General features: G+C 51.0%; 3 non-coding genes across 3 annotated transcripts; 2 read left to right on the plus strand and 1 right to left on the minus strand.

The window, feature by feature from the left end:
- The first annotated feature begins 553 nt into the window (after positions 1 to 553).
- On the plus strand, positions 554 to 643 carry TRNAY-GUA. The gene is given in 2 exon segments: positions 554 to 590; positions 608 to 643. It is a non-coding gene; the product is annotated as a tRNA-Tyr (tRNA).
- A 5,542-nt stretch (positions 644 to 6,185) lies between these two features.
- On the minus strand, positions 6,186 to 6,349 carry LOC122419914. Its single transcript, XR_006263120.1, has one exon. It is a non-coding gene; the product is annotated as a U1 spliceosomal RNA (small nuclear RNA).
- Positions 6,350 to 9,829: 3,480 nt separating this feature from the next.
- Positions 9,830 to 9,993, plus strand: LOC122419925. The gene has a single exon (XR_006263130.1). It is a non-coding gene; the product is annotated as a U1 spliceosomal RNA (small nuclear RNA).
- Positions 9,994 to 12,550: the final 2,557 nt, after the last annotated feature.

Here is a 12,550-nt window from a genome sequence, read left to right on the forward strand (position 1 = left end):
GGAGAGAAAATCACTCTGGCCGCAAAGGTGGCAGAGCGAAAGCAGGGAGATTCATAGGAGACCTGTAGAATGCAGGCAAGATGATGCTGGCTTTGAAGGGTGGCACAACGTGCCACAGTAAAAAAATATAATTTTAAGCAAAGGAGTATTTTTAACTAACGGCACTTAAAGAGCCCCAGGTGGCTGCCTAGGCGGTTGGCAGCCGGTTCCGCTGTGCCCGTCTCCTCGGCTCGGCCTTCCGCACCCCGCGAGCGCATCCATTTCGCCGCCTCTCCCCTAGACCTCTTCCCAGCTTTCAGGCCGTGGTCCCCACTTGCAGAAAGAGGGACGGCGAAGAGAACACGAGGCGTCTTGAAACTCGCCGCCCGGATGCCAGCCACCAGCACGGCCGGGCCGCAGCCACCCCGCAGGATTGACGGGTCCTCGCACCCGCACCCGGCGCCCTGGCGGCGCGCGCATGGCTCTCTTCAAAGGGGCTTCCTACCAGCATCCCAGTGTCGTGTTGCGGCATTTCCGGAAAAAGGAAGGTCCTCGGCCGCTTGGTGGCGCGCACCCTTCGATAGCTCAGCTGGTAGAGCGGAGGACTGTAGATCCGACACGTGTGGTCATCCTTAGGTCGCTGGTTCGATTCCGGCTCGAAGGAGGTGCTGGTTACTTTTGCTCCCCAGTGAAAGGCACCCCGCCCCCGGCGCCTCTACCCCGCCCGACACCCTGCGGCAGCGCAGCGTCCTTCCTCCATGGCCAGAGGCGGGAAAGCCTTTGGGGGACCCTCAGAGCCCCGCGTTGGCCGTGGCCTGGGGACTCCTGCCCGCAGGCCGCACACAAGCCCGCAGCGCGGTGGCTTCCGCCGCGGGCCACGCCCTCTGCACTTTTCTTCGCTTTCCCACTCCCGCCCCGGCCCCACTCCCGCCCAGGCCCTCCAAACAGCTGCTGCGCACCAAAAGCCCTGGAGCGAGGCCGACAAGCACCCAGGCCGTCACAGGGTCAGGGACAGCAGGGCACCCTTCCTGAAACCCCCTCAATGCCGGCTCAGTCCCCGGCTCTGCCCCCCAAGGAAGCTCACAGTCTTCCAGCCTCCCAGCCTCTGTCTCTCCGTGCCTGTCTTTCATATGGTCTCTGCAGGTGCAGACTTGGGGAGACAGGAAACCTTCCCAACCATCTTAATCTATTTGTGGGGCAGAGCTGCCACCCCGAGATCTTTCGAACCACTGCCAACCCTGCTCCTACGTAGAAGTAGACGCCCGCAGGAGCAAAAGTCAGCAGGGCTCTCAGTGGGCCTGACTGTGCTGATGAGAAATTTGGCGGCTGCTTCAGGTGTCCTGTCCGTCTGAGGACACGGGTGGCCCCCGGGGAAGCCTCAGCTTTCATAGGCCTTTGCACCTATCCCTGTAGCCGCTGGAAGGTTCAAGTTCCTGTGGAAATAACAAGGATTGCTCCCACTGTGTAGAAGGGTGGGAAAAGCGCCTCCACCATTCTGCTACATCTGATGGAGGAGAGATGACAGCAAAAGCACAGACAGGAGCTCAGAGAGCCCGGAGTCGGGAGCAAGGGGGGCTGATGGCAGGGAGAAGGGTGGAGGGTGGGATGGGGGCAGGTGGGGAGATACCAGCATGAGGGGCACATAAATCCACCTCCTTGCACGGACCACCTGGTTCTGAGCGGGTGGCTAACTTTAGTGCTGGGTCCTTAAGGCTAAACTGGGAGAAAGAAGAGAAAGTGGAGAGAGCACCCAGAAGGAAATGGGCTGGACTGTCATCAAGAAGGAGCAGCTTCACTTTGGGGACAGACTGGTTTGGGTGTGGGTACAGAGAACAGCAGGGAGTGGTACTTTCTCCCTCCCTTCCTGTGGGAGGGAAACGCAGGAGACTCTGCTTACACTTCGAGTCCATCTCAGAGGACTCTCAGCAGAACGCCGATGGCAGTGTGGCTCTCTGAAACCTCAGGGGCCTGGGGCTGCTGTCCCCGACCCCTGAGGCCACAAGCCCTTTTTTGGTTCTGATTCTGATTGAAGGGGGGAGGAGAAGGGGAAGACAGAGAATGAGATGATTGGATGGCATCACGGGCTCAATGGACATGAGTTTGAGTAAGCTCCGAAGTTGCTGATAGGGAAGCCTGGTGTGCTGCAGTCCGTGGGGTCGCAAAGAGTCCGTCACGACTGAGCGCCTGAACAGAACTGAACTGCCTATCAGACTGGAGACTGTGCTTCTGCTTTGTTGTCCTCTCCTGGCAAACTCCTGTGGTCACCCCCCTGTTAGTTTCAGCCCTTTTCATCGTCCCACTGCTAACTGACATGTGCCGACCTGGAGTCTTTGGAGTCTCCCTGGGCCTAGGGCGCTGTGCCGCTGCAGTCTGAACGGTGCCCTTCCAGAAAGGGGGGGGTGGGGGAGGGGGCGTTGCTCTGCGGCTGCGGAGACCCCAGCCTCAAATGATACCATATGTAAAGACCAGCAGATGGGGCCAAAAGAAAGAACCTTAGGCCTTTGTTGGATTTATTCCTGAATGATGTGGAGGTGTGCAACCCTTGGTGACCTGGGTTTGGAGAAGTGGGAAGGGGCGTGGGTTTTGGTGACCAGCATGGCCAACCCTTCTGGTCTGGGTGGCACAGAGACTGGCAGGGGCACTCTGAGGCACTGTCCCCCCAACCTCAAAGGGGCAGAGGTGCCCGCTGCCTGGTCAGGGAGTGGCAACACCGGGCTGAGGGAAGGCCACTTCACTGTGGCTTGCTGTGCCTCTGGAGGACTTCTGCTGGGTGGGCTAGCAGTCTTGGGTGGTGGGCACACACCCAGTGGGATCTGAAATGTTTGCAGAGTCCAACCTGGACATCCGTGCCCTCTGCCCCTCCCTCTGGATTCCAGCCCCCTCTCCAGGAAGTCCACAGAAGCTTGACCTCTGCCAAGGAAGCAACCACTTATGCCCAGGAATCGGGGTTGGTGGGCGAAGGAGGGCAGCCAAGGCTGGATATCTACAGGCCTGGTTAAGCCTGGATGTGCTCATTGCTCTTAGCCTGATAGCCTCCTCCATCACTCTGCAGGAAGCCTTGCTACCACATGAAGTCATGGTGGGCAGGAGGGCGGAGAGGCACATCAGCTTCCACCGGAGGTGAGGCTCTTAGTAGGGGAAAATGCAAGCCTGGAAAAATGAAGAAATGCATGATGACTGATTTCGGGGCACATCATCTGCACAGGAGCCAGTTTCAAAGGAGTCCCACTGCCAAATCAAGGTAATGATAATAATGGAATATAATCCTTGAGTAAAATAGGTACAGGACTTAATAGCAGTGACACACCAGTATTCATCAAGAGGAACCAGATTTTGGTCTCTAAATATCATTCTTCAGCAAAAGGAACCAGGACCAATAAAAAGAACCACTTAGCCACTTTAGGGGTATTCATCTTCCTTTGGGGGTTCTCTTGTACATGTAAAAAATCTGCTCTTTTTGTTTTCAGGCTGCACAGCTTTCGGTACCTTAGTTCTTTGACCAGGGATTGATGTCTTGCCCCATCAGTGAAAGCCTGGAGTCCTAAACACTGCACTGCCAGGAAATTCCCTCCACATTCTTTTAAAAATTTTTTATGTATTAAACTAGTTGATTTACAACCTTGTGTTAATTTCAGGTTTACAGTTGAGATTCCTTGCCATTATAAGTTATTACATGATATTGAATATAGTTCAATGTGCCATGTAGTAAGCTTTTATTTATTTTTTCTGGTGTTCTATAACTATTAATCTCATACTACTAGCTTACCCCTGTCTTTTGCCTTCCCTTCTTCTCCCTACTCCCCCTCGATGCCCAGCATTGTTTTCTGTTTGTGATTGTTTCTGTTTTATGAATAAGTTGACTTCCTTTTTTTAGATTCCACATATAAGTGACATAAAAAAACTCTTTTGAGAGAGTCCCTTAGACTGCGAGGAGATCAAACGAGTCCACCCTAAAGAAAATCAACCCCGAATGCTCATTGGAAAGACTGATGCTGAGGCTGAAGCTTCAATCCTTTGGCCACCTGATACAAAGAGCTGACCCGTTGGAAAAGACCCTGATGCTGGGAAAGATTGAAGGCAGGAGGAAAAGCGGTGACAGAGGATGGTGAGATAGTTGGATGGCATCACCGACTCAATGGACATGAGTTTGAGCAACACTGGGAGACGGTGAGGGACAGGTAAGCCTGGCGTGCTGCAGTCCATGCGGTCGCAGAGTCGAGCACGACTGAAACAGTAAGTGATTTTATAGATATTTGTCTTCCCCTGATCTGCTTTGTATAACCTCTAACACCTATTCAGTTCAGTTCAGTTCAGTCGTGTCTGACTCTTTGGGACCCCATGGACTGCAGCACCCCAGATATCCCCGTCCGACTCTGGAGGTTTACTCAAACTCCATGTCCATTGAGTCGGTGATGCCATCCAACCATCTCATCCTCTGTCGCCCCCTTCTCCTCCCGCCTTCAGTCTTTCCCAGCATCAGGGTCTTTTCCAATGAGTCAGTTTTTCCCATCAGGTGGCCAAAGTATTGCAGTTTCAGCTTCAGCAGCAGTCCTTCCGACGAAAGTTCAGGACTGATCTTCCTTAGGGTGAAGTCCAAGGGACTCTCAAGAGTCTCCTCCAACACCACAGTTCAATTCTTCGGCGCTCAGCTTTCTTTATGGTCCAACTCTCACATCCATACATGACTACCGGAAAAACCATGGCTTTGACTAGAGGGACCTTTGTTGGCAAAGTAATGTCTCTGCTTTTTAATGTGCTGTCTGGTTGGTCATAACTTTTCTTCCAAGGAGCAAGCATCATTCAATTTCTTGGCTGCAGTCACCATCTGCAGTGCCGGTCACTGTTCCCATTGTTTCCCCATCTATTTGCCATGAAGTGACAGGACCAGACGCCACGATCTTAGTTTTCTGAATGTTGAGTTTTAAGCCAACTTTTTCTGTCTTCTTTCACTTTCATCAAGAGGCTCTTTAGTTCTTCTTCGCTTTCTGCCATAAGGGTGGTGTCATCTGCATATCTGAGGTTATTGATATTTCTCTATTCCTTTCCCGATTTGGAACCAGTCTGTTGTTCCATGTCCAGTTCTAACTGTTGCTTCCTGACCTGCATACGGATTTCTCAAGAGGCAGGTCAGGTGGTCTGGTATTCCCCTCTCTCTCAGGATTTTCCAGAGTTCCTTGTGACCCACACAGTCAAAGGCTTTGGCATAGTCAATAAAGCAGAAGTAGATTGTTTTTCCTGGAACTCTTGCTTTTTCCGATGATCCAACCAACGGATGTTGGCAATCTGATCTCTGGCTCCTCTGCCTTTTCTAAGTCCAGCTTGCACAGCTGGAAGTTCAGGGTTCACTACTGCTGAAGCCTGGTTTGGAGAATTTTGAGCATTATTTTACTAGCCTGTGAGATGAGTGCCCTTGTGCGGTAGTTTGTGCATTCTTTGGCATTGCCTTTCTTTGGGATTGGAATGAAGACTGACCTTTATCCCGTCTTGCGGCCACTAGCTGAGTTTTCCGAATTTGCTATGCCAGCACGTTCACAGCATCATCTTTTAGGATTTGAAATAGCCCAACTGGAATTCCATCACCTCCACTAACTTTGTTCCTAGTGAAGGTTCCTGAGGCCCGCCGGACTTCCCATTCCCGGATGTCTGGGTCTAGATGAGTGATCACACCATCATGATTATTTGGGTCGGGAAGATCTTTTTTTTTTTACTGTAAACGCCTACTCAAACTGCTGCAAACTCCACAGAGACACTTTTCCCACTTGCCCGGGTAATGCTGACCAAAAAACCCACACTAGTCTGGAAAATGATAAAGTTTTCTAAGCAAATTGGTCTCCCCTGGTGGCTCAGAGGTTAAAGCGTCTACCTGCAACGCGGGTTGAAACCTGGGTTCCGTCCCGGGGCGGGGGGGGGGGGGCCGGGACGACCTCCAGGAGAAAGAGATGCCACCCCACTACAGTATTCTTGCCTGGAGAATCCCATGGACGGAGATGACGGGTGGACTACAGTCCATGGGGTCGCAGAGTCAGACGCTGCCGAGGGACTTAACTTGCGAGGAAAACTAAGTACAACTGGAAACCCCGACCCAAAAGACCCCAACAAAGCCACAAAGAAGCGCAGCAGTCATAAAAGTCACTTAGACCGGCCATAGAGCTTGCTGATGATACAGCTGTTCTTGTTTGGTCTGCTCTTCCATAAACCACGTTAATCAGGGGAAAGCGCGAACGCAGTCCCCCACTACCACAAATTATGCAGTCGAGTTTCCCACATTTGGGGAAATCGCAGGGGTCAGCACATCCGGAGTGCAATGGATAAGCCTCGCCCTGGGAAAACCACCTTCGTGATCATGGTATCTCCCCTGCCAGGTAAGTATGAGTTGCCTTCCACCCACCGCCCAGCACCCTCGAGCTCGTCTCACTTTAAACGCACGGTCACTTCCCTCGCACCACCTCCGCACCCTCCGCCCCCGCGCGGCCCTCGGCCCGGCCTCGCCCACCCGGGGAACAACCTCAGGAACCTCCGCGTGGCCACACGCGGGACACCGAGGCCCGGGGGGAGCGGGCCCAGCAGGCTCTGCGCGCCGCTCATCTGCATACGCCACGCCCCCACGCCGGCTGTGTGACCAACCAATCCCCAAACTAGACAACTTCCCTTGAGGTTTCTGCGCCCCCGGGTCTGGGCGCGCCGCGAGAAGGCGCGACCTGCAGGCGCAGCCCGGGAAAACAGGAGTTCTGAGCGGCCGGAACCCCGCATTTGAGAGAGGGGCTGTGAGTCGCGGCTCCGTTCTAGTCTCACCTTCCGATTTTGTTTTCACAGCCAGACCGAACTCATCCCCACTGGGCATGGTTTTTATGAGGACCTTTCCCACCCCCGACCCCCATTAAATATTTAAGTAAGAAGATTTCCGCAGTCAATTTAAAAGCGATCGCTTTATTCGTAGTGTCTTCCTGAGGTGGCATCTCCATCAACTACTTCGACATATATCTGCTTCAAGATACACAACTAAACCAAGTGAAACTTAAAGGGAAAAAAAGTCAAGATTCTAACCTTGAAGAAAATAAACCACGGCAAGGTACAAACTTCTTCCACTTTGCAAGCAGTACAGTGCTTGAGTCAAGTATATAATACTGGCAAATACAAAGTTTTCCATTTTATTTTGCTGTTGCCCTGCGATTTGCAGGATCTAGGTTTCCCCACCAGCGACTGGGCCTCTGCTCCCTGAAGTGCAAGCACCATCGAAACTCTACCTGTCTGTCAAAATCCATTTGCAAGCAATGGGTGGGTCAGTAACTAGATAGAAAGATCCTTTAGGATTCCTTTCAGCCATGAGATGCTGCACTTAATGGTAACTCCAACTGTGCGATTGCTGTGATATCTTCCAGATTCTCCCTCTGCTTGCGCGCTCTGTGCTTTGAAATCTTGTAGGATAAGGTACTACTCACATGCTATATATTTCTCTGGTTTTATTAGTTTTTGGACTGTGCCTCTTGACTTGTGAGATCTTAGTTTTCCGACCAGGGACTGAACCCAGACCCACTGCCCTGAAAGGGAGGAGTCCTAACCACTGGACTGCCAGGGAACTCCCTTCCCTGGTTTTCAACTATTGTTCCACCCAACTCTCTTGGGAGGTACAATACTCTCCCGTGAGTCACAATGACATGAAAGAGACACCTGTTAGGAAACCCATTTTTCTTTTTCTGAGAATTGTGGCCCTCCTCAGGGCCACAATTATATCCATATTCATTCTGATCCACAAAGTTATTACTTATTTACTCCCATAAACTTAAAACTAAGAATTAGAAATGCTAAAGAGTTGGTTTTGAGTCTAGGCCTGGTAACAGAACAAGTAAACTCAGGGGCTGAGCCTGTCAGTTTTTGGTGGTTACATGCGCTAATGCGCTAATGATAAACAAAGGGAAGCAGGAGTATGTAGCAAACTGAAACAAAGAGACTTTCCCTGACCCCCTTGTCAAACACTGGAAGCCCTCAACCCCAACCCTTCTCTCCATCGTGTCTTCTCTATCCCTTAATCCACTTTCCCCCTTCTACTTCATGTTACTTGTTTGCTTACTTCCGTCTCCCTCTTCCATTACTATATTGCTGCACAAAAATATCACCCCCCCAAAAAAAATCACCCCCAAAGTTAAGAGTTTTGAAACAAAAACACTCATCTATTTTCATCCAAATCTGCGCTTTGGGAAGGGATTTCTCTCTTCCCCAATGTCTGGGGTCACAGTTTGGGACTGAAACCTGTGTCCCTTTTCCATGCATGGCTCTTGGCTTGTGGGATCTTACTTCTCCAACCAGGAACAGATTGGAGACAAAACTTTGGTCTTCTGTTGAAGGAGAGGATCGGTAGGCTGTGACCACTGGTCTTTGAGCTAGATTCAGGCAACCATTCCCCTGTCCTTGGAATGTACCCTCTGCCTACTACTCCCACAGTGGGAGCTCTCCCAAGGAAAAAAACCTTGAGGAAGTAAGGTGTTGTTGAGACCATCTGAACGGCATACCTGACAACCCAGTTAAGGCCTTTGTATACACTTTTAAGACTTGGCAGGCAGGGGTAGAGATCTACTCCTCTTTCAGCCACCCAAGACAATCTTAGTAAGTTCCCTTGCTTCTTAGACCGGCCATCTACCAATTTAGAGTGGCCTACCTCTATCTTTACTCTCTCCTTAGGGAGGGAGAAGAGTCAGGTTCTAAAGCAGCAGCTTCCTCACAACATGGCAGCCCCAGAGTTGTCAGCCTTCTTACTCACAGCTCAAGTCTGCCACACAAAGTTCTCAACACAGAAGGAAGATGCAAGGCTTCTGCTGACCTAACCTCAGAATCCCTGAAAGTCACCTGGGCCTCATTCTATTGATCAACCTAGTTGCTAAGATTCCAGGGGAGGGATAGATTCTCAGGAGGCAAAGTAGCTGGGATATAAAATGTCTCATTTACTCTCTAAAAAATTGTTTGGAATTCCCAGACAGTCCAGTTGTTAGGACTCTGTGCATGCACTTCAGGGAGCAGAGGCCCAGTCGCTGGTGGGGAAACCTAGATCCTGCAAATCGCAGGGCAACAGCAAAATAAAATGGAAAACTTTGTATTTGCCAGTATTATATACTTGACTCAAGCACTGTACTGCTTGCAAAGTGGAAGAAGTTTGTACCTTGCCGTGGTTTATTTTCTTCAAGGTTAGAATCTTGACTTTTTTTCCCTTTAAGTTTCACTTGGTTTAGTTGTGTATCTTGAAGCAGATATATGTCGAAGTAGTTGATGGAGATGCCACCTCAGGAAGACACTACGAATAAAGCGATCGCTTTTAAATTGACTGCGGAAATCTTCTTACTTAAATATTTAATGGGGGTCGGGGGTGGGAAAGGTCCTCATAAAAACCATGCCCAGTGGGGATGAGTTCGGTCTGGCTGTGAAAACAAAATCGGAAGGTGAGACTAGAACGGAGCCGCGACTCACAGCCCCTCTCTCAAATGCGGGGTTCCGGCCGCTCAGAACTCCTGTTTTCCCGGGCTGCGCCTGCAGGTCGCGCCTTCTCGCGGCGCGCCCAGACCCGGGGGCGCAGAAACCTCAAGGGAAGTTGTCTAGTTTGGGGATTGGTTGGTCACACAGCCGGCGTGGGGGCGTGGCGTATGCAGATGAGCGGCGCGCAGAGCCTGCTGGGCCCGCTCCCCCCGGGCCTCGGTGTCCCGCGTGTGGCCACGCGGAGGTTCCTGAGGTTGTTCCCCGGGTGGGCGAGGCCGGGCCGAGGGCCGCGCGGGGGCGGAGGGTGCGGAGGTGGTGCGAGGGAAGTGACCGTGCGTTTAAAGTGAGACGAGCTCGAGGGTGCTGGGCGGTGGGTGGAAGGCAACTCATACTTACCTGGCAGGGGAGATACCATGATCACGAAGGTGGTTTTCCCAGGGCGAGGCTTATCCATTGCACTCCGGATGTGCTGACCCCTGCGATTTCCCCAAATGTGGGAAACTCGACTGCATAATTTGTGGTAGTGGGGGACTGCGTTCGCGCTTTCCCCTGATTAACGTGGTTTATGGAAGAGCAGACCAAACAAGAACAGCTGTATCATCAGCAAGCTCTATGGCCGGTCTAAGTGACTTTTATGACTGCTGCGCTTCTTTGTGGCTTTGTTGGGGTCTTTTGGGTCGGGGTTTCCAGTTGTACTTAGTTTTCCTCGCAAGTTAAGTCCCTCGGCAGCGTCTGACTCTGCGACCCCATGGACTGTAGTCCACCCGTCATCTCCGTCCATGGGATTCTCCAGGCAAGAATACTGTAGTGGGGTGGCATCTCTTTCTCCTGGAGGTCGTCCCGACCCCCCCCCCCCCCCCCCCCGCCCCGGGACGGAACCCAGGTTTCAACCCGCGTTGCAGGTAGACGCTTTAACCTCTGAGCCACCAGGGGAGACCAATTTGCTTAGAAAACTTTATCATTTTCCAGACTAGTGTGGGTTTTTTGGTCAGCATTACCCGGGCAAGTGGGAAAAGTGTCTCTGTGGAGTTTGCAGCAGTTTGAGTAGGCGTTTACAGTAAAAAAAAAAAGATCTTCCCGACCCAAATAATCATGATGGTGTGATCACTCATCTAGACCCAGACATCCGGGAATGGGAAGTCCGGCGGGCCTCAGGAACCTTCACTAGGAACAAAGTTAGTGGAGGTGATGGAATTCCAGTTGGGCTATTTCAAATCCTAAAAGATGATGCTGTGAACGTGCTGGCATAGCAAATTCGGAAAACTCAGCTAGTGGCCGCAAGACGGGATAAAGGTCAGTCTTCATTCCAATCCCAAAGAAAGGCAATGCCAAAGAATGCACAAACTACCGCACAAGGGCACTCATCTCACAGGCTAGTAAAATAATGCTCAAAATTCTCCAAACCAGGCTTCAGCAGTAGTGAACCCTGAACTTCCAGCTGTGCAAGCTGGACTTAGAAAAGGCAGAGGAGCCAGAGATCAGATTGCCAACATCCGTTGGTTGGATCATCGGAAAAAGCAAGAGTTCCAGGAAAAACAATCTACTTCTGCTTTATTGACTATGCCAAAGCCTTTGACTGTGTGGGTCACAAGGAACTCTGGAAAATCCTGAGAGAGAGGGGAATACCAGACCACCTGACCTGCCTCTTGAGAAATCCGTATGCAGGTCAGGAAGCAACAGTTAGAACTGGACATGGAACAACAGACTGGTTCCAAATCGGGAAAGGAATAGAGAAATATCAATAACCTCAGATATGCAGATGACACCACCCTTATGGCAGAAAGCGAAGAAGAACTAAAGAGCCTCTTGATGAAAGTGAAAGAAGACAGAAAAAGTTGGCTTAAAACTCAACATTCAGAAAACTAAGATCGTGGCGTCTGGTCCTGTCACTTCATGGCAAATAGATGGGGAAACAATGGGAACAGTGACCGGCACTGCAGATGGTGACTGCAGCCAAGAAATTGAATGATGCTTGCTCCTTGGAAGAAAAGTTATGACCAACCAGACAGCACATTAAAAAGCAGAGACATTACTTTGCCAACAAAGGTCCCTCTAGTCAAAGCCATGGTTTTTCCGGTAGTCATGTATGGATGTGAGAGTTGGACCATAAAGAAAGCTGAGCGCCGAAGAATTGAACTGTGGTGTTGGAGGAGACTCTTGAGAGTCCCTTGGACTTCACCCTAAGGAAGATCAGTCCTGAACTTTCGTCGGAAGGACTGCTGCTGAAGCTGAAACTGCAATACTTTGGCCACCTGATGGGAAAAACTGACTCATTGGAAAAGACCCTGATGCTGGGAAAGACTGAAGGCGGGAGGAGAAGGGGGCGACAGAGGATGAGATGGTTGGATGGCATCACCGACTCAATGGACATGGAGTTTGAGTAAACCTCCAGAGTCGGACGGGGATATCTGGGGTGCTGCAGTCCATGGGGTCCCAAAGAGTCAGACACGACTGAACTGAACTGAACTGAATAGGTGTTAGAGGTTATACAAAGCAGATCAGGGGAAGACAAATATCTATAAAATCACTTACTGTTTCAGTCGTGCTCGACTCTGCGACCGCATGGACTGCAGCACGCCAGGCTTACCTGTCCCTCACCGTCTCCCAGTGTTGCTCAAACTCATGTCCATTGAGTCGGTGATGCCATCCAACTATCTCACCATCCTCTGTCACCGCTTTTCCTCCTGCCTTCAATCTTTCCCAGCATCAGGGTCTTTTCCAACGGGTCAGCTCTTTGTATCAGGTGGCCAAAGGATTGAAGCTTCAGCCTCAGCATCAGTCTTTCCAATGAGCATTCGGGGTTGATTTTCTTTAGGGTGGACTCGTTTGATCTCCTCGCAGTCTAAGGGACTCTCTCAAGAGTTTTTTTCCAACACCACAGTTCAGAAGCATCATTTCTTCGGCGCTCAGCTTTCTCTAGGGTTCAACTCTCACATTCATACATGACCACTGGAAAAACCACAGCTTTGACTAGACAGACCTTTGTCGGGAAAGGAGGGACAAAGGAGTCCAATCGATTCCAAGACTTTCAGTCTGTGGCAACTCTAAGGACGTCAGGAAGTGGCAAAAGCAGCAATTGAGTCAAAAGTAGCTATTGGCTGAGGCATAG

Source organism: Cervus canadensis, chromosome 17 (genome assembly GCF_019320065.1).
Source record: "Cervus canadensis isolate Bull #8, Minnesota chromosome 17, ASM1932006v1, whole genome shotgun sequence".
Taxonomy (NCBI): Eukaryota; Metazoa; Chordata; class Mammalia; order Artiodactyla; family Cervidae; genus Cervus; species Cervus canadensis.